General features: G+C 41.8%; 1 long non-coding RNA gene across 1 annotated transcript in view; it reads right to left on the bottom strand.

Annotated features, from left to right (window-relative positions):
- Window positions 1–23,154, bottom strand: part of LOC144785348 (uncharacterized) — a 163,452-nt gene that overhangs the window by 22,307 nt on the left and 117,991 nt on the right. Inside the window, exon 2 of the long non-coding RNA XR_013601834.1 lies at window positions 13,992–14,065. This is a non-coding gene — a long non-coding RNA (uncharacterized LOC144785348). The remainder of the gene's footprint in view (window positions 1–13,991; window positions 14,066–23,154) is intronic.

Here is a 23,154-nt window from a genome sequence, read left to right as displayed (position 1 = left end):
AGTCTCTTGGGCCTTGCTGGACATGGGACAGCTCTTGAACGGCTCCTGGTCTTCCACTGCCTCGCAGGGTCCCCACAGTTGCAGCTCCAAGGTCATCGTCAGCTCTCCTGCAACACCCGACATCAGTGTGCATTCGCCTTTTGTACCCCTGGTCACTGCTGAGTGACATCGACTCTGTCCCCTCTGCTTGCAGGTACTTTCACATCTCGAATCCCCCTTTGGATTCCACCGGACTCTTTCACCTTCTTCACCAGCGGCATCTTATTGAAGTCCACCATTGAGTTCGACAGTGGTTCCTGACGCCACTTCACACCTACGCACCCGACTTCCTTGGTGTAGATATCCTAGTTCCTAGGGTATCCAAGGGTGGGGTGGCTCTCCAACAATCTGTCTTCCATGGGGGTTCTTTAGGGTCCACCAGGAAGGGTCCCTCTTCTTTAAAATTGCAACAGCAACTTACCCATTGACTTGAACTGAGCATGCAGTAGTGTTCCCACTCTGCATACAGCCTCCGTGGGGTAACTGGTTACTTACCTTGGGTGGTTCCTTGGGTCCCCTGCACCTTTACGTCTTTTGGGTAAGGTTTTGGCTTAGGTCGAGGTTCACAACCCACTAACTTAGTATATGGTTTGGTACCCCGGGGCGACCACTGTGTATATCATGATACTTACCTGTCTTCTTTAAGAAGTATTGTGTGCATTGTGTATATATCCCCAGGTAGGAGATATTTGTATGTGTTATTGAGTACTTTATCATAAATACCTGTTTTTATAAAAACGCAGTGGTTCTTTTTCACTTCATCATTACTGATAAGATTACGTTCTGGTAAAATAAGCTGCTTTACACTCCTTCTGGACTAAGCCTGAAGGATGCTCTTCACAACTACCACTTAGGGCCATATGTATCAAGTTAATTAGCATTCGCAAAGGCCGAAATTCTGCGAATTTCGGCCTTTGCGAATGCTAATTAGACAAATGGTATGTATCAAACATGTTTGATGCAAAATAAGGAATAGCAAAATTTGCAATTCCTTATTTTGCGATTGCACTTAAGGAATCGCAAATTTTGCGATTCCTTAAATGCAATGTATCAAACAAAAAATATTCGAAAAATGCCATTAAGGATTCGCAAATTACCACCAACTTCTAGTTAATGTTTGCAGTTTACATAAAGTTTGATTATCCTATGTTTGCATTTTCCTTAAACGTGTACCACTTTATGATTTTCTACTAATGCTTGCAGGGTTATAGGTATTGTGGTGTAATTAAATTGTTTATTATTTTTTAAATGTTTTTAGATTTGAGTTAGACATTATTTGTATGTAATTTTGTGTGTTTTATAAAATATTTTGTGGATATTCTATTTAAAAATTTATATTTGAAAATATTTACATGTATTTTATTGTTAGATGTGTTTTTAAAAGTATTTTATAGTTTTCATTTGTTTTATTATTTGTTAATATTAGTTTGTAATATATATATTTTTTAATTCTTTAATTGTTTAATATAAATGTAATAGTGTTAGATGTTAAACTAGTTCTATATATGTTTGTATTATGCTTAATTATTTACTTTCAATTAATAATATAATATTAAATCCATTCATACCTAAATATTTTGATTCTTTTTATATTCATTATTAAAGCAAGTTACTTGTATCCATTATTTAATTAATGTTTCCATGTGTGTAATGCTACATTTGAAAAAAGTATTACTTTTCTAAAAATGAATTTATCCTTTTGTATGTTACAATAGTGTCAATTACATTTAAAAATATTTTCCAGATAATATTGGTAACAGTGTTTTTGTATTTGATAATCTGCTACTTTGTGTTAAATATGTATGTAAAGTAGATATTTTGGACCTCAATATTTGTTCTGTGATCTTTTAGTAATGAGAAATTAGGGTGGTCACTATTCTGTCATACTTGAAGGAGTTTTGTCCCACAATATGCGTGTAGATTTTTTGATTTCATGTCAAAATCAGTGAACAACAAGTAATAAGGAACACACTGGTGTAATTTTACGTACTTTTGGGTTTTGCCTTTCAAAATTTTGTGGCTGGAAGTCAATGTTATCTAAGTGTAAACCAGAAGACAGGTAGACCCGTCTTTATGAAAATCATAAGTTTTGAAAGCTCGTTTTTATGAAAATCATAAATTTTGAAAGCTCAGCATGGCAGCACTTATTATTTAGAGATGACCGCTGTATGAGTGACTTTCATTTTCTGCAGAAGCTCCAATCTCAGCGGCAGAAGGCATGCATGCCAAACAAAATGCAAAAAAGTGACAGCATGGCTGCAATACTATGGTGCCATGTCAGCAAATTTCTTTGGTTCCCAGGAGGAAGTCTGTTTGCATAAAAAAATAAAAAATAATGTCCCTGAGATACAGCAAGTTTCTCAGATTTTGGGAAACCTTCATGCATATTTACTCTCCTATACCACCAAAGTATGTCAGACTATGACAAGAACAAAAGCCAGTGGAAATGGCATCGGAAGGACTCCCAGAAATAGAGCATCCACCACATGTGCTATTCTCATAGATTTTGGGTCTGTCAAAGTATTTTTCCAAAATTAAGCCAGTAGTGGCTCTTGTCAGAGTCTGTCCAATTTTTCGCAGCTGTCCAATTTCCATCTCAAAAGAGGTCCTAAGAGCTTAGATTAGTTAAACTAGTCTGCTAGTTCTTTTGTACATTCTAGTGGTAAGCTGTTTTCATAAGCAGGGTTATTTTCTCCTTCGACATTTGAAAGGAAGATCATTGTCTAAGCATTTAATCTAACCAAGACGAGAGTATAATGAAGAATTTGTATATGGGAGAGCCAATTCCTTTCATAGAGATTGAGTAAATTCAATCTTGCACCTAGTGCTTACCTGTGCCTTCACCTCTATCCAGGAAAGGCCAATCCAGACCCAGCTCTGAGGCCTGAGACTCCTGCTTGTTCCTCTGCTGGCCGCTCCCACTCTCTTTTTTTCTCTCTGTCTCTTTCTTTCTCTCTTTCGTTCTCTCTCTCTCTCTATCTCTCCCACTCTCTCTCAATCTCTCTCACTTGTGCTCTCACTAATCTTCAGACCTGCCCTAGCATTGATTTGTATTGTTGCTTTGTGCCATTGCTTTGTGCCTCCTTTATCTGTTTTCCAGGCCTCCTGTAAGTGCCTATTTTGACTTTATGCCCGTGCTTTGTTCCTCTTGTTATCAGTTTTTCGGCTCTTGTTTGGGCCTCTCACTCCTCTTAGCCTTGTGTTTTGTGCCTGACTTCACCTGTTTCATGTGCTTCTGTTTCTCCTCTGTGATTTCTTTATTTTATTCTTTTTATTTAGTAAACAAACATACAGAACAACTAGTTGCCACTCACAACACTTAAAAGTTTTGAGCTTTCCAGCTCATGGCTATTACAGTGGGTGTACCACGCCCATTCATCACTTACCAGGTGAGTCCAAGGTTGTTTACCATTCGGGTACCAATGCTACTCATATCATGATTCACATGGACAAATTCAGTCCACAATAGGTTTGCCATGTTTTTCAAATCTTGATCCATTTCTTGGGACAGCTTCTACTTTCATAGATTTGCTTTTCGGCTAGCATGCACCAGTCTAAATCGTCAAGCCTTATGATTTATATCTCTTAGTTGCCCTTTTTGTGCCTCCTAATGTTGCATTTTGCTCCGTTTTATGGCCTGTGGTGCCATCTTATGGCAACACCCTTCATTACCTGCCATTCCTCACCCCAGCGCTCCTTACCTGTTCTCATGTCAAGATTTTTCTCTCCCGCTTCCTGTCTCCTGTGCACTCCTCAGATCTGCCCACTGCCTCTGCGCTCCTTCCCTCTCCCTGGAGCAACTTAATAGCAGCCGCAGAGCGGACACACACCTGACATACCAAAGGCTCACCAAAGCCAAGCCTATATGTGCCCAAAAACATGTGGACTGTGTCCAGTGCCAAGTATCCTCGTCCTCCCCACATCAACTGCTAACATTCTGCAACATCCATCCACTCAACTCCAGCCACATCTGGCTGATCTTCAGCTGCACTCTGCCACACAACACAGAGGAAGCCTCCTGCACAATCTCATGCACCCACTCATACCCAACACTACCTAGGCTCACACAAACAACATCCAATTTTCTACTCTCTCACACTCACACAGATCTACCACCTCCCACACAGCAGTGCACATTCCCATGCAGGCTCCTCAACACCCTCTCACTCAACAAACTCGCCATGAAGATCTGGAACCTACTACACAACAATGCCCCGTAATTGCTATTCCTCATGGAAACATAGCTCAACTCGGTGATAGCACAGACATCGCTACAGCCATTCCTACCATCTGCAAGATCATCAGGCAAGACCAACAACATAAGCTTGGAGGAGAATTGTTATCATTTTCAAGGACACCATCTGCTGAACTACCTCCACTACGATTTCCACCAGCTACATGGACCACCTCATATTCAAGTTATATATCAAAGCCAAATTCACCCTGGAAGACCATACCGTCCTAAAATTCAACCAGCCTTCTAGAAAACTTTGCAATACTTGTCCTCACCCAACACATAAACGAACCCACTTACGCCACCAGACAGCTCTTAGACCCAATCTTCACCTCCTTCAGCAACATCGCAGTCAATAAACCAACACCGATCCACCCCGAGATACTACCCCCAACAGGTTTGGTACAACAAGTGCAGAGTACTTGCAAATGCATCAGTGTCAGCACTAACACCAGAAAGGAAATCTTCACCATCATAAAAGATCACACCACACCTGGAGCCTCCTGCAGCAACACACCCCCTCATGAGATCTCTGCAACAAACTCTCAGGATTCTTCTGCAACAAGATCACATCCATATGCTGGAACTTTCCTCCTCAACCGGGCCATCTTGCCCTCACCACTCATCTCCCTATCTCAGATAAAGAAAAAACCCGGACCTCATGACCTGCTGTTGCCATTACTGAGACAGCTGCTACCAAGCAGTCCACCCACTCTGGGGCCCTTCAGACACCTGCTTGCACCATGCCTTCACCATAGGACTCACACCTGTCATTGAAGCTCTAACTCCCATCCTCAATGCCTCCAATCACTCTGCCTCCTTCCCAGACACTTGGAAACATGCCATGGTCATTCCCCTGCTCAGAAAACCCTCCGCTGGCCCACCATGCTTGCCTAGTACAGAATATTCCGTCTTCTACTGTACTGAGCCAACGACGAGGAGAAGATCAATAACAGATGCCTCAATGACCATCCAAGCAACCACCAGCTCCTCTACCCCATGGAGTCCAGCTCCAGACCCACCCACAACTCAGAAACAACCCTCATTGCTGCAGAGATGAAATTTTCATGATCCTGGACAGAAAATATACAGTGGCACTCATCCTCCTGGACCTCTCTGCATCATTCAACATGGTCTCTCACTCCAGCCTCATTAGACACCTACACAAGGATAGCATCTATGGACCTGCTTTCCACAGGATCTGCTCATTCTTGATGGACAGAACACAAGCTGTCAGCCTGGCACCACACTCCTCAGAAGCTTGCATACACATCTGAGGAGTGTGACAAAGTTCATCCATCAGCATGACCCTCTTCAACGCAAAAATGAGCCCTTCGGCTAATGTAATCCTTTCCTTTGCTGATGACCTGAGGCCCGAGCTTTTTCAGGCAATATTTCCAATGGTACGCTCCAGCTCGGTCGCTGAGGACTTCCTTTGCTCACAACCTAGTGATTCCCAGGTTCAGGAAAGCTGGAATGGGAGGGGGGGGGGGCAGAAGTTTTCTGGTAGGCACCACCAGACTCTGGAAAACCCTCCCCTTAGGACTAAGAAGGGAAACTCAACTGCTTGCTTTTACTAATGCATTATAAACCTGGCTGTTCAATCCCTGATCCTGTAGGGTAGTTTTTCAGCGTTCGTCTGCTCCATGAGCTAGCGCCTAGACACCTTTGGGTATTTGCCACGCTCTATAAATATCGTTTTCATTTCAACTGAAACTCATACTCTCAATCTTGGACAGCACACATAATACAAGGAACACATACATCACCTTCATGAGAGAAGTCACCAGCTGAATGAAGTCCAACTGTCTAAAGCTCAACACTGACAAAAGAAAAGTAGTGATCTTCAGATAAAACACCACATCATGAGACTACATCTGGTGGCTGGCTGACCTTAGGCCCACACTCACCCCAGCACCACCACCAGGAATTTCAGCCTCGTCATTGACAGCAAACTGTAAATGACCTTGCAAGTCAATCATGTTACAGGATCTTGCTTTTGCACTCTGAGGATGCTAAAGAATATGCTCAAACGGATCCGAAGCAACACCAAAAAAAACATCACTCATGCCTTTGTCACCTGCAAGCAAAACTAGCAAAATACTCTACACCTGAATCACCAAGCAACTCAAGTCGAGTCAATGGATCTTTATTCGGTATTAAAAAAATACCATAAAAGTACATGATAAACTATTAAAATCCATAAAACACAATTTATGTGCCAGTAATTAAACAATTGACAAAAAATGCATTCAACACCGCCCTCTTGAGTTCCGTAGCCTTATAGAAACCTTGATAAAATTCATTATACAAACAGAGTGTGAGGATCATTGGCCTTTGGCAGAAACAGTAAAGCGACCTTGGCGTGTTTAAACTTTGCCTGTTTTAAAATTCCTACTAAAAACTACGCCTATGTGAAGTGTAAAATGAACATAAAAGTACAAAATGAAGGGTATCCTGCAGAGACCTATTGTCGCAGCCGCAGGTACCCTTCTGCTCAACCGTTGAGGTAAAACCTGGTGGATCAGCCAGTATGTGATGTAAAAGGTTGAGCCAAAAACGGGTCATTAAAAATCTGTCCTGTGCATTGTGCATGAGGGCGAGATAAGGTTCCATTCCTTCCTCTGTTTTCAATAATCTATAGGCACCAACTGTGGATTTACGTTCATCTACAGCGGCCCTACATGAGGCTGCCCATTCCCCAAACATTTTTCTGACTCTCAGTTTGTCATGGGGGGTGATTTCATTGGGGTTAGTAAAAATATTCTTGCAACCAATTCCCTCGAATGTGCCCTTCACATATTTTAACCAGGGGATACTCATTCCTTTGTCCCTTTTCAGGCAGTCTTTAATAATTTGTCTGCTTAGATCTGCCTCGTTGTTAGTCCAGATCTTCAGCCAGGCTATAAGAGGGCTAACCTTTATTAGGTCCTCAATGTATGCCCCTCCCAGTTTCTCGTGAATAATATAGGCGGGGATACTTTGCGGGGTTTTGAGTGCCTTTCTAAATTATTTATTTTCCTCTGCCTGTAGCTGCTTGGTATTTGCAAAGCCCCAAACTTCTGACCCATATGCCACTTTAGAGCAACAAATCAATCCATATAGGTTCATAACTGGTTCGGGTGACCACCTTCCCAGCCTGCATCCGTAATTCATTATCGCCCCGGTCGAGGCCACCAGTTTTGAGCGTCGCTCTTCCACTAGAAGTTTGAAGTTTAAAAACCCATCAAATAACAAGCCTAGATAGGAAAAGGACTGCACCTGCCCTAGTCTGTGAGTGCCTATCTTGTAAGAAAACTTCTTACAGGGTTTGGTCCCTGTCAGCATAACGTAGGACTTATCCAGATTTGGCGATAAGTCTAACGTGTTCATAAAGCTGGCAAAGCCGTCAAACAAGCTCTGGAGTCCCTTAGGGGTACGGGCTAAAAGCACCGCGTCATCCGCGTATAGCAGGACCGGGACAGGGCGGAAACCTACTTGGGTGGAATCTACTCCTAGTTTGCCTAATTCCATGTCTAAATTATTAATATATAAGGAGAACAGAAATTGAGCTAAAATGCAACCCTGCCTGACCCCACTGTTACATGGAAAAGGTGATGTAGTGCCCCCTTCCGGGTTGAAGCGCACTTTAGCAGAAGTATTCCAATGTAGTGCATTCAATATATTAACTAAGTCCTGTTCAACCCCTAATCTAATCAGCAGGGCCCACAGCTTCTCTCTATTAACATGGTCGAAAGCAACAGAGAGATCCATAAACCCTAAGTATACTGCTCATTACTAGCTAGGGTGTATTTAGAGACCAGGAGATAAAGATTCAGGCATTGATCCGTTGTTGACCTTCCCTCCCTGAACCAGTATTGCGTGTCGGTAATAATTTGGTGTGCATCAGCCCACTCTGTGAGGCGATTGGGGACCACACGGCCCAACACTTTCGCTGTTACGTCGATCAGGGATATCGGTCGGTAACATTGGGGATTGTCCCTATTCCCTTTTTTAAAAATGTGGACTATTATTGCTGTTGACCAAGAACGCGGGAGGCCAGATGTGACCGCTGCGTTTAGAACCCTCGTGAGGATGGGGGCCCACAGCTCCACGTTACTTAAGTATAGGTCAGGTGGTATACCATCTGGGCCTGGCACTTTATTTTTGGTTAAACCCTGAATGGCCCCTACTATTTCCTCCAGTGTGAACTCAATCCTGGCTACCCACCGAGGGCCCGACCCATCATCCTCGTTATTTTCAGCAGTATGGTTATATACATTTTTAAAGTGGTTATGCCATTGTTCTGGAAGAATAGTGTTGCCAATTTCTGGGGCATTAGTGTCCTGGAAACATGGGTTATTTATAATTTTCCAGAACTCTGTCTGATCCCTTCTGTCTGCTGACTCCCTTAAGTCCTCCCAGGCTTGAGATTGGAGGGAGTATTTCCTACATTTTAGTGCCTTTTTATATGCGAGCCTACATTGTGCAATGCGTGGCTTGTCCCGGGGTAGGGTTTTCAGGCTGGATTTCAGCTCTTTATGTGCCCGAGAGCAGTCATTATCGAACCATCTGGGGGTGGTGTTTGCTCTCACTTTCTTAGTGTTCCTTAGTAGTCCGTCAATTAGGTGCGCCATTTCCTCAAATGCTTTAAGAACAGCAACACCCTCCACGGACAGGTCGAGACACACCTTAAATTCATCTATACCTTTCTCCATTAAAGATTTATAAAAAGTGTCCCCATCCACTTTGGACCATCTAAGTCGTCTCCCCTGATCCGTTGCCCTCTCTATGCTATCCACCCCTACACCTCTACTAACACTTCTAAGGGATAAGCCTTTTAACTCCAACACTAGGGGGTTATGATCACTGAATATGCTCCATTCAATGTCTGCCCCTTTAATCCAGGCTTTAAATAGGCTGGAGACCACAATATAGTCAATGAAGGAACGACATCCTCTACCCTTGAATGTGGGGTTGATCTCATCTCCACATCCCAATGCCACAAGATCAATAGTGTGAACAAAGGCATAGCTTTTCAAGACCCTATCCAATTCCATCCCCTCGGGGGAATGCAGGAAGTGCGGGCCATCCTCCACAGTGCAACGGGACCAATCCTCATTAACAGGTCTCAGGGTCGGGCACAGGTGGCAATTAAAGTCGCCTGCTAGAACCACAAGCGGCGCCACCGCGCTCTTCCTTGATGCAGTCTCAACATTTAGACAAGTGTCCAATTCTCTTATTTTCGATCCCTTCCCATTGGCTCCCACTGCGTTATACAAGTTGATCAGGAGGATGTTTAACCCATTAGTGTGTAATCTAAGGGCCTGCATGTTATGTGAAGACCAATTTAAGTTGGTCCACACTCCTTCCACCTGTAAATCCACGTATGTGATCAGTCCTCCCATGGCTCTCCCCGAGGGTGACTTCTGGGCGGGCACAGAAAAACACTTATACCCCGCTAGATAAAAAGGGTTGCAGTCAATCACTCAGGTTTCCTGCAAACAGATTACCTGAAACCTGGTGATATATTGCTTCCAATCCTGACTATCAAATTTCGCTGCTAGTCCCGCGATATTCCATGATAGCAGCTTTAACCTCTCCTGCATTTGTGTCACTCTTGACGGAAGTGTGGCTGGGTTATTGTTTTCTATCCCATCGCTATTCGGGACTTCCTTGGGCCTAGGGGGGTTGTGTAATTTTGCCAGTTGCTGAGGGCGTGAGAGGATAAGGTCCAACCCTGTTGTTTCCATACTAACTGGGGGTCTAACTAGTAGATCATCAGTGGTCCCACCCGTCGACTCTAAGACTGTACTTAGTGAATCAGTCAGTGAGGGGTAATGGGATGAAGTTATGGTCTGGGCAATTTGGGGGGAGGAACCTTTTTTCCCACATTGTCTCTTGGGGTAGGCTCTATCACTCAGTAGTCAATCCAACTCCTCCAAGGACATTAGGGGATCGAATCTATTCTTTAGGTTCAATGCTCCTTGGTTCGCGAGGGACGCATATGGAAGTGGGCGACAAAACCTAACCAAGTTACTATCCCTTCTACTTTGCCAGACAGGATCTAAACCCGGGCTGCGGGTACCCCTTAAATAAAATAAACTTAAGGGCATAGATCTGATGTTGCTGGAATAGCTAGTCTGTCCCGACCTTAATATTTGATCGACGACGCGGTGGTTCCTAAAGTTTACCACCACGTATCCTTGGGCCTGTTCCCCAACCAACTCACCCTACAGACCAACAAAATTTCCCCCTGTTCATTTCCTGCTAGCGGCCTATGCTTGTTCAGCCAGAACATGGTTTTGTTCTTCAGCTCGTCATAGGCCTCTGTTTGATCTGGCTTCAACTCCGGGACCTCCGTTAGTATAATTACGTATGGTGCAGCTTCAGGGGGTAAATTTATACAGGGTGAGGATTGATGGTTACAATAGGGGTGGTCCTTCTGCTTGGCGCCGAGATGGGGGTTCAGGTGAAGGCTGCCTATGTACAATGGCTTGATGAGTGCCTTTCGTTGCACCGGGAATTACCTTGCCTGAGCTTGTAGTGTGACCATTAGGAGCCTGGCTAGTATGTGACCGCTGGGGACCTGGGGGCTGTAAAGGGCGTATGGCGGTGGTAATTTGTCCTTTTGGGGAATTACTAGATGGTACCGCAGCCGGGTTTGTGGTAATAACCTCCAGTGCTGTGGTACTGGTTGGTGGGGGCAATGCGATACCAGCCCCCATGCCCTTTGTTTTTGCAAGGGTTACCACCTTGTCTAGCCTGCTAAGAATTAATTTCATTTGAGTGTTAATAAGCTGCTCAAAATGAGTCTGCAGGTCACTAACAATTTGGGCTACCCACGTCGGGGGAATTTGTGTCTGTGGCCCGCCCCCTCTATGTACCCCTGTAGCTGCATTGGGCGTTTCAATCAGAGCCTCGATGGATTTACCCCTCTTCTGCCTTGGTTTCTTAGTGCTAATCTTCTTTTTCTTGCCAGTCTGTGCCATCTCCCCCATTATATGTATATCTGGGTTGTTGTTAGTGGTCATCAACTGGACACAAGGAATATCAGTTAGCCCAGAATCTGGCAGAGTGTTTAGTGGGGTTAGAGAAGCTTCTATCTCAAAGTCATGTAGCGAGCGAGTGAGGTAAATTTGCGGGGTTAATGAGAGACGCCTCTCTGTGCGCTCTATTTCATTACCGATCGCCCCAATGGCTTTGCGCAACATTCTGTCAATTGCGGTAGGTTTATCAAGTGTAGGGGGATTCCCTTTGATTTACCGACCAGGCGGGAATCTGGTGGTGTGAGCAGAATGTGCTTGGATGACCTTGTTTGTACCGTACTGGCCATTATGTATGAGGTCTGTGAGTGTGGAGACTTACAGCAGTTGCTACTGGGCTGACTTACAAAACTCGAAAAAGGTACAAGACCCACTGTAAAAAACTGTCAAAACCACCCCAGTTAGCCCAACACAACAAGCCTACCACACCCCCTAGTCACAGGCCCACAACGATCTGAAACAACCCCCCTATTCACTTACTCATATACAAAAGCCACCCTTTTCACTAACCCACAAGTGGTTCCTCAGTATGCGCCACAGTTCAAGCGGAAGTTCTTAGAGGGGGGCCCAGCGCAGCCTCTGCCAGCCCCTGACGGCCACAGACAGCCCGCCCTTTGCCGGGCTTCGCCCGCGCGCGTCCTGTGCTGCGGGAGTGCCTGGCGTCTTTTCAGGGCCTCCGGTTCCCTCTGATGACGCGTTGGCAGGCGTCCAGAGGAGGGCACCCTGGGAAGTGTAGTGCGAGTTCCGGCGGCCGTTCCCCTCACGGCAGAGTCCTGGGAGGATTACTGGCAGCCTGGAGTTTGTGCCTCACAGCAGGTAAGCCGTTTCCCTCACGGCAGAGTCCTGGGAGGATTACTGGCAGCCTGGAGTTTGTGCCTCACAGCAGGTAAGCGTTTCCCTCACGGAAGAGTCCTGGGAGGATTACTGGCAGCCTGGAGTTTGTGCCTCACAGCAGGTAAGCCGTTTCCCTCACGGCAGTACGGAGATGCGTTTCCCCAAGCAACTCACCAAATGACTAAAAACCTTTCACAACTTAGCAGCCGGACTCAACCTCCCAGGCAAAACACACATCAAACAGGTTCACTGACAGAATATCGACACCTAAAATATCTCCATATCACAATATCGAGTTCTAAATATATATGTCAAATTTTTTTGACATCCTAAATTTATAATGGTAAGTACAAAAATTTCCCAAAAAATATTGATGTCATGAATATAGTTGTACAAAATCTTGAAAGCAATCTTGTAAGCACCTCTTTCTAAGTGGTAGGGCGCACACCTGGACCACGTTTTTTAGCGGTAGTTCGAGTGACAGAAACTACCAGCACCACAATGCAGTGTGTTGTAACAGAGTGCTGTGGAGAATCATTGATGATGTGATTTGACTGTACTTTCATGGTTATTGTGTAATAAAACCGAATAAAGATATCTGACTGAGGAAGCAATCAATAGAAAAAAAAAGTGAGCTAAGTTACAGCGTATGTCTTGCCTCCACTATCTGTTACCTTGTATAACTTGTGTAAGTTTTAGGTCCCATGATGGGCATCAACTATATGTTGTATTCATATACCTAAGTGTTATAGATAATATAGTCTTATAGCCAACAAGAGCAGGTCAGTCAGCTTGCTGCGTCGAGCACCAGTAGCTGGATGTTGCTCTACCCCACCAGAATACGCTTCTTCTCCATTAAATACACGTCCCTGCCAGGGCACCACGGTAATTCCTGGATTGATCGCACGGATACCCAGCCTTTAACTGCTCCCAGATTGAACCTTGTATCCTGGTCCCGAACCACTCCTTAATTTTACAATTGCCACCAATAATTGAGCAGCCTGATTCCGTGATTGACAACTGGACATTCGGCCATCGGCCTCAATTGCATTGTGTCTACGTATAAAATCTCTCCGGCTCACACGTCCTTTCATCCTGATGATGACTTAATAAAGGAGATCAAAACGCCGTCGACTCTTACAACCAAAACTCCTTCACTTAACATAATACCTTTGGAGTTTTGTACAATGTTGTCAATGAGGTGAAAATTTTTAAGTCATCAGCACCTATCACTTCGCGCACCTTTGTCACTGTGTATGTGTGAGCACTAGGACTACCTATTTACTAGTGGATGATATTCCGTTTATGATGTTAACAAATGCGATGTCATTCCAACAACCCTGTGTCCCGGCATACATTGTCTTCCTGATCCTACCTGGACTCCCTCTTCATTAGGAAAACCCAGACTTAAGCTAGAATTTAAATTAGTAGTATCCCAGGCTACCTGAGGACCTTGTGGCCTCTTCCTGACATTTGTTCTTACAACTATATTAGAACATTCTGCCACTAGAGGGCAGAATGTTCCAACAAACAAAATTAATGCCTCACGGAGGCTGATGGGTTTAAATCCCCTTGGGCTCTGAGAGACCTTGGTTCACAGCAAGAGTTGTGAACAAACACTACGTGGAATGTTGCTCTTCGGGCTTTTACTGGCCTGTAGAAGCACGGAGTACTCCATTGTATTCAATAGAGTGCTTCACATTCCAATGTTCTAATAGTTGTTCAGATATCTGTTGTATAGCGCACCAACACCTGTACTGCCCTGCCCACATCAAAAAAACATGCTAAATAAATTGCTTGAGAGCTATGATGAGCACAGTGAAACTGAAATAATAGTTATTGAAATGATGTCAACTTACCTGACGGATAAGGAGGGTGAGGCCCTGGTGGCTGCATCTATGTAAAGTTGCTTTATCAATTCAGCCTGCTATACCTGCAAAAGGAAATACGTTTTAATGTATTTTCTAGTGTGCCTTTCAAAGTAAAATTCAATATTTCAGTTGATCAACTGGCTGAAATGTGAAATCTGTTCATATTACTCAGACAATACACCGACTGTCGCTAAACAGATGGCTGTTTGTCCAAGTTCATTATTTCATATCTTTTGCACTTACCAAGGCATTTTTACCACAAGTGATGACCTAGAATGGTCTCAAACTAATAATTTTTGATTATTTTATTACACAGCATGTTCACATGCACTTGACAAAAAATATATATTTATTTGAGATATTTCAATTTTTAAAAGAACATTGGACCTGATTATGATGGGGTGGGATTACCACCATCAGTCAGTGGCGGTCTCACAGCCATCGAACCATGGAGGTCCACTCACCACATTACAATGTCGGCCGGATGGTTGGCAGTCAGTCGGAGGGACTTGAATCCCTACAACAGTGTCAGTGCCTGCTCAGGCACTGCCGTGGGGATTACAATGGCCCTTTCTGCCGACGGTTGCATGCCGGTTAACCTGCCATGAAAAGGCAGGCAGAAAGGGACTTTGGGGGCCCCCTAGCAGGCTTCCCATCCTCTCAGCCTTGGGTTCTGGGGGGCACCTATAGTGCTCCCCTACATATCCCTGCACCATGTGGCAGGCATCACACGGTGCCTGAAACATAGTGCAGGACTATGCAAACTGTATATTTTTTGTACTGTGGCATGTGCTTTCAGCCCGCAGCGCATGCCACAATACAAACCATACACATTGTCACCGCTGATCCTAATCCCTGTGGCGGGACCGTCGACAGCCAGTCTGGTAATCCCATTTCCGAAAGGATGGTGGTCAGACAAAAGTCCAACCACCATCATAATGAGGACCATTGTTCAAGAATCTCAAAAGTCGTTGATACTCAGCGTTCTTATAACTGTACATATAACTTCAAAGGCACATTATTACTAAGTCAAATATGCAAAACCATTATCTGATCTGGTCCGTTTTGCACTGAGCCCTCCTTAACATGATGCAATTACATCAAGAGCTATTTATTTCAGTCTCCAAGTCAGGCATTACTATTGGCTGCTCCAAGCAATATACTATTCAAAATTGCTAAGTAAACTTGCATCTGATCATTCAGTGCCTTTCATGTGATGCTATTTCCATCATGGGGTCTGTCCATTCTTCTATTGTAGGGGGCTGTTTAGTTTTCCTGTGTTACAGGAGTCACTGCTAGTGCCGACTGTAACCATCGCTTCTTGTGATTGGGTATCCCTGTAATGTCATGAGAGTTTTACACCAAGGCAAGTTCCATAGAAGGTTTGAGTGCCATTTTACAAGTGTCTCGTAAATACTCCATACAGAGGTTCAGAAACGTTGTAGGATTCTGGTCTAAAATTTCAATTCCCATTTGGGCAAGAGAAAGTCACAAGCCTAAATATTGTGCCATACTCTAATATTAAAAATCAGTTACATCGTCTCTGTAATTATAAAGCACAAAAAAGGAGGACCAAGGCCAAAAAGTCTGCACCAGTCGTTTTTCATGTAATGTGGCTACAATTTTGGAGAAAAAAGGTAAAAATAGCCTGGGATGTGACTCCCAAGAAAAAGTGGCAAGAAAGCCACTAAAACAAATGAACTGTGAATGGCCCTGCACTCAAGATAACAAATAGATAATTAGTAAAGGCCATTTATTGTCCATAATGAAGCACAAAAGAAACTGTTGGTGTCTTCCCAAAATGAGAAAAGCAATAGACGTTTTGATTGTAGAAGCAGTTCCCTTTTTTCTTTTAATCCATAGATCAATTAAAAAACAACACACAATTGACAAGACTGCCGACGCGTTTCGTCCTCATGCAAACTTCTTCAGGTCTAAAATATATACAAATAAAAAACTATTAATTGAACGTAAAGTCAAAAAGATTAGAGAGGAAATAGTAGTACTGGAAAAAGAAATTAATAATATCGATTTGTCCGATGCAATTCAAAAAAACGACGTCATTTTGAAAAAGGAACTAGCCAATTATCAGATTTGTCTTAAGGAAAAGAAACAACAGAAGATACAGAGAGATCAGAATGATTATGAAAGGGGACGTATATTTACGTTCGCCAGGAAGTATGACGACATTAACAGCAAATCAACATCTACACATGGTAGGGAAGTGAGAGATACCAGAATATCATCTAGCAGCACCTCCATTTCTTCTGTAGAGAGTGACCCAGGTGAGAGCACTTGTACAGCAAACATCAGTTCTAACCCACCCTCGGTTTTGTAAAGGGAAGTACAATGCTATCGTCTTGGCAACAAAAAGAAAAACTTTGGCGACAAACAAAGAGGGGTGGCAAAAAATACAAGGGCCGGTGCAATAGCAAGAATGGAGAACACAAAGAACAAAAAATAGATGAGATTGTGCATCACGATGAGGACAGTGCAGATAATATGACTGACATCACCTCTGTTGCTGTTGTAAATCTTTCTTCCAGAACTTTGAATGATCATGAGACTTCAGTTCTTTGTAAAGGATTGAATTTTTGTCCAACGGAAAGACCGAATTTTGAGAATATACATTTGGATTTATCTACATTCACACTCAGCCCCAAAATAATTTTAAAAATTGCTGAACATTCCTCTGTACGTCTTCCTATTGTTGAAGTCACATGTGCTTCTGAGTTTACTATTTCAGACATCAATGTTTCACATTTAATTGCCACCTTGCATGATGAAGGATATGTAGGAGATTTGGCAGATTTTGCGCTCAATTTAGATGTAGTAGATGATGTATCTATAGATAGTGGTGTGCGCAACACCTCTAAATGTATTTCCTCAGCATCATAAATTTGGTGATAGACACATTTACATCTAGGGTCACCTAAGATCTGTATCGCCTGGAAGATAGTTATGCCAATCACAATAAATGGCCACATAAGTCAAATATGAGTAAAAAAGAAAAGGCCTTTCTTCAATCCATTAGAGACAATACTAATCTGGTGATCTGCAAGGTAGATAAAGGTGGCAACATTGTTTTAATGAACCATACAGACTACATAGCAGAAATTGACCGCCAACTTTGTATGGTTGACTGCTATGAAAAATTCAAATGTAATCCAACATCAGCCATTGAAAGGACAATCAATGCCAGGTTAACAGAGTGGAATAAGTTGTGTCTTATTACCGACCTAGAGTAAAAATATCTTTTGGCACAAAATTCTAGACACCCCGTGATCTACATACTCCCAAAAATTCTCAAAGGTGGCCCATTCCCTCCCGGAAGGCCAATTATATCGGGCAATGGGGGCCCCACTGAACAATCTAGCAGAGTATGTAGATTCATTTCTTAAGCCCTTTGTCCAGAACCTCCCTTCCTATTTGAAGGATAATGGGAAATTATTGTGCAAACTGGAGGATCTCAAGTGGGGGGTAGATGTTTTCACATTTGTCACCATGGATGTGGAAACTTTGTACACTTGTATAGACAAGAATCATGGAACCCTGACCTATTTTCTATACAAGCAAAATGCATGTCATTTGGAGCACACTTGCATGCTCCTTGAGTGCTCTGAACCGATTCTCACACAGAATACCTTCATGCATGGAAGAACTTGGTTTCTACAAAAGCGGAGAATGGCTATGGACTCCAGGTTTGCTCCATCTTATGCTAACCTCTTTTTGGGGCTGTATGAGATGAGCATGCCCGGGGCCATTAATTGGATTGATAACATCCTCTTTTACATCAGATATATCAACAATGTGTTCCTAATCTGGAAGGGCAGTGAGGAAGATCTGAGCCAATATTTTACATATCTCAATAATAACAACTTTAATGTAAAATTTACGATCAACAGCTCCCAACAAGAAATGGTCTCATAAAAGCTGAGGATAAAGTTAAAAAACCTAATAGGAGAGACACCCTTGTCCCTAAAACCAATCAGGCAAACAAGACATATCAGAATAAGGTTGCATTTATAGCGGAGCACAATATGTTTAGTGGCCACATCTTTAACATATTGAGAAAGAATTGTCACTTACTCAAATCCAATACTCTTCCGTCTGATATTGTTACAACAAAGCCTGGAGTCACATACCCTAACAGGAAAACCATAAAAGATCTACTATGTCCAAGCTTTGTCAGGGAGCCTAAAATTTCAGTATCGACCTGGCTGCCAGAGAAGCCTCAGGGCTTCTACACATGTGGCAATTGTTGTATTTGCAGTCATAAAATTAATAAACTCACCAGTTTAAAGTACAACAACTCAAGGGAATTTAAGATTACATCTTTCATAAATTGCAATACCACTTTTGTAGTTTATTTGATAAAATGTGCATGTGAGAAGGTTTATGTTGGCAGCAGCACATGGAGTTTGAAGGCCCGAATTCTGGAACATGTGAGAAATATAAGAAATCAAGATGATAGATGCCCTGTGGCGTAACATATTCATATGACTCATCCAGGTAAGACTTGTATCACTTCCCATGCCCTGGATCATGTCAAGGGTAATGAGATAGGCAGTGATAGGATCAACCACTTGAGACAAACTGAGGCACAGTGGATTTGCCGTCTAAGGGCCGTTTCACTTGGTCTGAATATCAATAATGAGTTTCACCATTTTTTATGAGATTAATTTAGATTTAGCTCTCAACGATGGCTGTACCTTTCATTTTCTTTTTGGTTTTTGTTCCCTTAGTTGTGACCTTTATTTTGTATACAGAATTCTGGATAACATCATTATGAGCTTCCCCTATAAGAACATATCAATCATTGGTCCAAAGAAGTCTATTTTCATTTATCCCCTGTTTCTTGTTCGGAGTCAAATAGATGAAAATTGGCTGCCTTGTGCATACGTGTCTGAGTACTTACCTAACACTCAAATGCACATTGTAAAATCCGTGTCATTCATTGTGGATTGAGTTTTACTGTTTTGCTCTCCAACTGTTTGAAGATGGCGTGACCGTATAACGTCGATGACATTTGATTTGAGCCCAGTAGTACGATGTGGACCATGACGCTATAAAGACATCACCTGTTTTTTATGTTTGAGATCTTTCTTTTCTCCTTACGGCATGTACGTCAAGAATATTGATTCGGCTCCATTGAAGGACAAAGCTTCAGACTGAGATTTGTACAGCTCAAGTCTCCATGTTAAGGTTGGCATATACGTACACCATTTAAAGATGGTGCAAATTTAATATATCAGGGGCATGCGGCCTGAGTTGTCCACTACCACTTGTGGCCCATGATATTTAAGGACGTCTTCGGTTGTCCTAATGTTAGATCTCCTTTTTTCCTTTTAATGCTCATGTTAAGAATTTTTATTTGGCTTTGTTAAAGGACTAACAGCCTGATTCATGTAGGTAAATTGCACTCGCAAAGGGCCAGATTCTGAGAATCTGGCCCTTTGCGAGTGCGATTTTTGCATTTGGTATTCATGATACCAAATGCAAAAATCGCTATTTAAGAAGTCGCATATTTGCGTGGAATGGCATTTAAGGAATCTCTAATAGAGATTCCTCAAATGCTATTCATGACACAAAACAGAATAGCGATGTTGGACTTTTGGGGCCGCTATTTACCGACAGGTCAGACCTGTCGGTAAATAGCAAAAACTCAGAAAAATGCTTTTAAAAGCATTTTTCAAAGTTGCATGTAGCACACACACATGTCCTTTGGACATGTGTGTGCGCAACACCTGTCCAAAAGTGCATTTTAGGGGTGCTACAGGGCGTCCTTTGGACACCCCTGCCACCCTTAAAATCGCTATCTTAGTTGCGAGTAGCAAATTGCTACTCGCAAATCCCCATTCATTCCTATGGGCCTCTTGGCCCATAGGAATGAATGGGGAGTATTTGCGAGTAGCAAATTGCTACTCGCAAATAAAGAACATGTAGGAATCGCTATTGAAGTAGCAATTCCTACATGAATGCCGTTTTGCGTGTCCTCAATAGCGAATCGCTATGATTCGCTATTAGGGACACGCAAAACGGCATGTACATGAATCAGGCTGTTAGAATCCAACCATGATATTACTACAATATACTTCTCACTGTTTAGATCTACATATGCGTACACCATTTAAAGATGGCGTAACTTTAATATATCAGGGTGTATCTGCTAATTATTTCTGTTCTCTAGTATAAATGGCGAGATTCCCGAGTGTTCGGGTCGATTGTATTTTGTGAACCAGACACTATTACGGACACCTTTCCCACAGGTATGTGTAAATAGACGGTGCTTTAACTTGAAACGGAGTCTGGTCCATAATTGCATTGCCTAGTTTTACACTGGGTATATCGGTGAGCTGAGATAATATTAAGAATGGTAGGGAGCACATATGACTAAATCTGATTGCAGTCCTCGCTTTGGGGGTCATGGTTGGTTCTTTCCATATCGCGGCAACAGTTTTTATCATTGGCCGTCATTTAAAGATGGCGCTAGCCTTTGCACATAAGTTCCTTGGTTGTAGCGTTTACCCAACCTTTGTTGGCACTAATATTATTACTTTTGTAACTGACAGGGAGCACATCTGCAATTGATTGAGTTCAAGACAGCTTATTTCCAATGGAACTAGTGAGCCACCTCATGTAATAAACATTATTGTGTTATTATTGCACTAGTTAAAAGCTGCATTCCCTAGTGCCACATTTATACATGTAGAGTGAGCCGTGTCAGTATTAAAAATTGTAATGAAAACACATGTTTAAATTGGATTGCAGTCGTTACTTTGGGGGCCATTTCCGTCATTTAAATATCACGGCATATAACCCTTAGTATTGGGCGTGTTGTCACTAGCTCTTGAATAGAAACTCTGCGAATGTTGTGATCACCAACTATCTAATCTTCTTTTGGCATTTTTTAAAATTTTATAACTGACAGCGAGTGTTCTTGTAATGGATTGAGTTTATAACAGCTTACTCCAATTAGCAATAGATAACAGTTTAAAGTAATACATTTTATTGTGATGGAAAATGTTATTACTTGACATGAGCTTTGACATTATTAAGATATATTAATATGATGTGTTTGAGACTTGGACCTTAAAGCTTACTTTGTAATCTGTTACAGGCTGTATCAATTGTGGAGACAGACACATTGTGCTTTCCTTCCCTATACTTGGAGATCCGGGCATCATTACTTGGTTTCAGGATAATTACCTTCTGTAAGTTTGACTTTTCTATTGAAACCACTTTGGCCCTATTTTGAAACTTGTTTACTTGCTGATTTAAAAAGTCCTGCAGTGTCAGCCAATGGCCTCTATACTGTGTGAGACAGGTATCATAATAATAGACTGCATCAAAGGGTGTCAATTTTATTTTATGATAAGAGCGACTTTAACCAATGTGCATTTCAGTGTCAGGTATGACTTATGACACAGCAACAGCAATACACTTTGATGAACGTCGGCGACTTCAAATTACAAATATTAACAGCATAACTGTTGATCACTCTGTTGTGTACCACTTTTATACTAAAAGAATATCTATGAGTAAACATATTTGATACAGAGTTATGTGCTTAGGCTTCTATTGAAGTGAAATATGTGTTTTTATCTTTATCTTTTTACAGATTTACATTTTGTTAACTCAATCTGATTGCACACACGAGTCATACCTCTATGAACTTCTGAGCATTGCCATTGACCTATTAAGGTATGCTAAAATGAACAAATATTGTATGTGATGATAGCGTTGGTCTTGAGTTTCTTGTGTTGTTTTTCAAACAAAAATCTTTATTTGGGGTTCATTATTTAGGTCATTTAAAATTGTTAGAGCCTAATTTTTTCCTTCTCTCTTCACATGGATCCAATGAGATTTATGATCTTTTCAATTCATTAACAGATCATAGTGTCAAATACTATCTGCTTATTTTGGATTGTACGACAAATGCAATAGTTTTTGCTTTTTTGTATTCGTCCCTTTTTCAGTGTGTTGGAAAACATTTCTGTTTGGTGATTTCGTGTACCTGAATTGTTGAAATTTATTGTCTTCCACCAGCTTTAAAATATGGATTATTGTCTACCTGTAATGAAGAACTAGAGGCCTTATATATGAATTACAACACGTTTTGTCTGGTTCTACTGCATTTGTATCTTGTCTTTTTATATCAATTGTAAATCATTTCTTATTTGTATATATTTTACCCCTGAAGAAGTCCGCATGAGGACGAAACATGTCGGCAGTCTTGTCCATTGTGTGCTGTTTTTTTTATTGATCTATGGATTAAAAGAATAAAGGGAACCGCTTCTACAATCAAAACAACTATTGCTTTTCTCACTTGGGAAGACACCAACAGTTTCTTTTGTGCTTGATTATAAACAATGATTGGACTTTACTAATTATCTATTTGTTATTTTGAGTGCAGGGCCATTCGAAGTTAACTCTGTAATTATGGTTGTGTTCACTTCCACAAGTAAGGCATTTTTGAGACTGTAATTAACTTTGGCTCCATTTCTCAAATCTGGATGACGTTTTCCATTGTTTACCTATGTCCATCTCTGATATTATTTATTAAGTTTCATAAAGATTACTGATGGCGTGGTGCAAAATTATTGGGTGGATTCAAAAGTTGTGTTTCAATTCAATCAATCAATCAATGCCAACTTTATTAGATTTTTCTGCAAAAATCATAAAAGCATACTGTTTAAAACATCCATATTACATGATAAAAAGTACATACGGTAATTTTAAATACAAATTACTGAATAATACAGTGTTTAAACCCGACAATAGTTTAAAAACTCATTTTATCATCCCCATCGAATTTCATATAGGAATTCCTTTCCTACAATTGAGAATACTTTTGCAAAAAAAGATGCTATTAACTTTACAAAACATTTATTTTCTAAAAACTGTAGTGATAAAAGCCCTGGCCTGTATTGTCTCAATCCTAACAATCTTAAAATTGGTAACATTTGCAAAATAATACCATATGCATTGTTGTTTGCTGAGATTGTTTATCACATGGGCAGCTACTTAATGTTATAGACCAATCGTTTAATTCAGGGAAGCTTATCAAGCGATGAAAAAATCCAAGTCCTATTAAAAATCGCACTGGAATATTTGCAGAAGTGTCCCACTTGAAAAAGTTCTGGATAAA

The sequence above is a fragment of the Lissotriton helveticus genome, chromosome 10, assembly GCF_964261635.1.
Source record: "Lissotriton helveticus chromosome 10, aLisHel1.1, whole genome shotgun sequence".
Taxonomy (NCBI): Eukaryota; Metazoa; Chordata; class Amphibia; order Caudata; family Salamandridae; genus Lissotriton; species Lissotriton helveticus.
The sequence above is the reverse complement of the archived record's forward strand: the minus strand, read 5'-3'. Positions and strand labels throughout refer to the sequence as shown.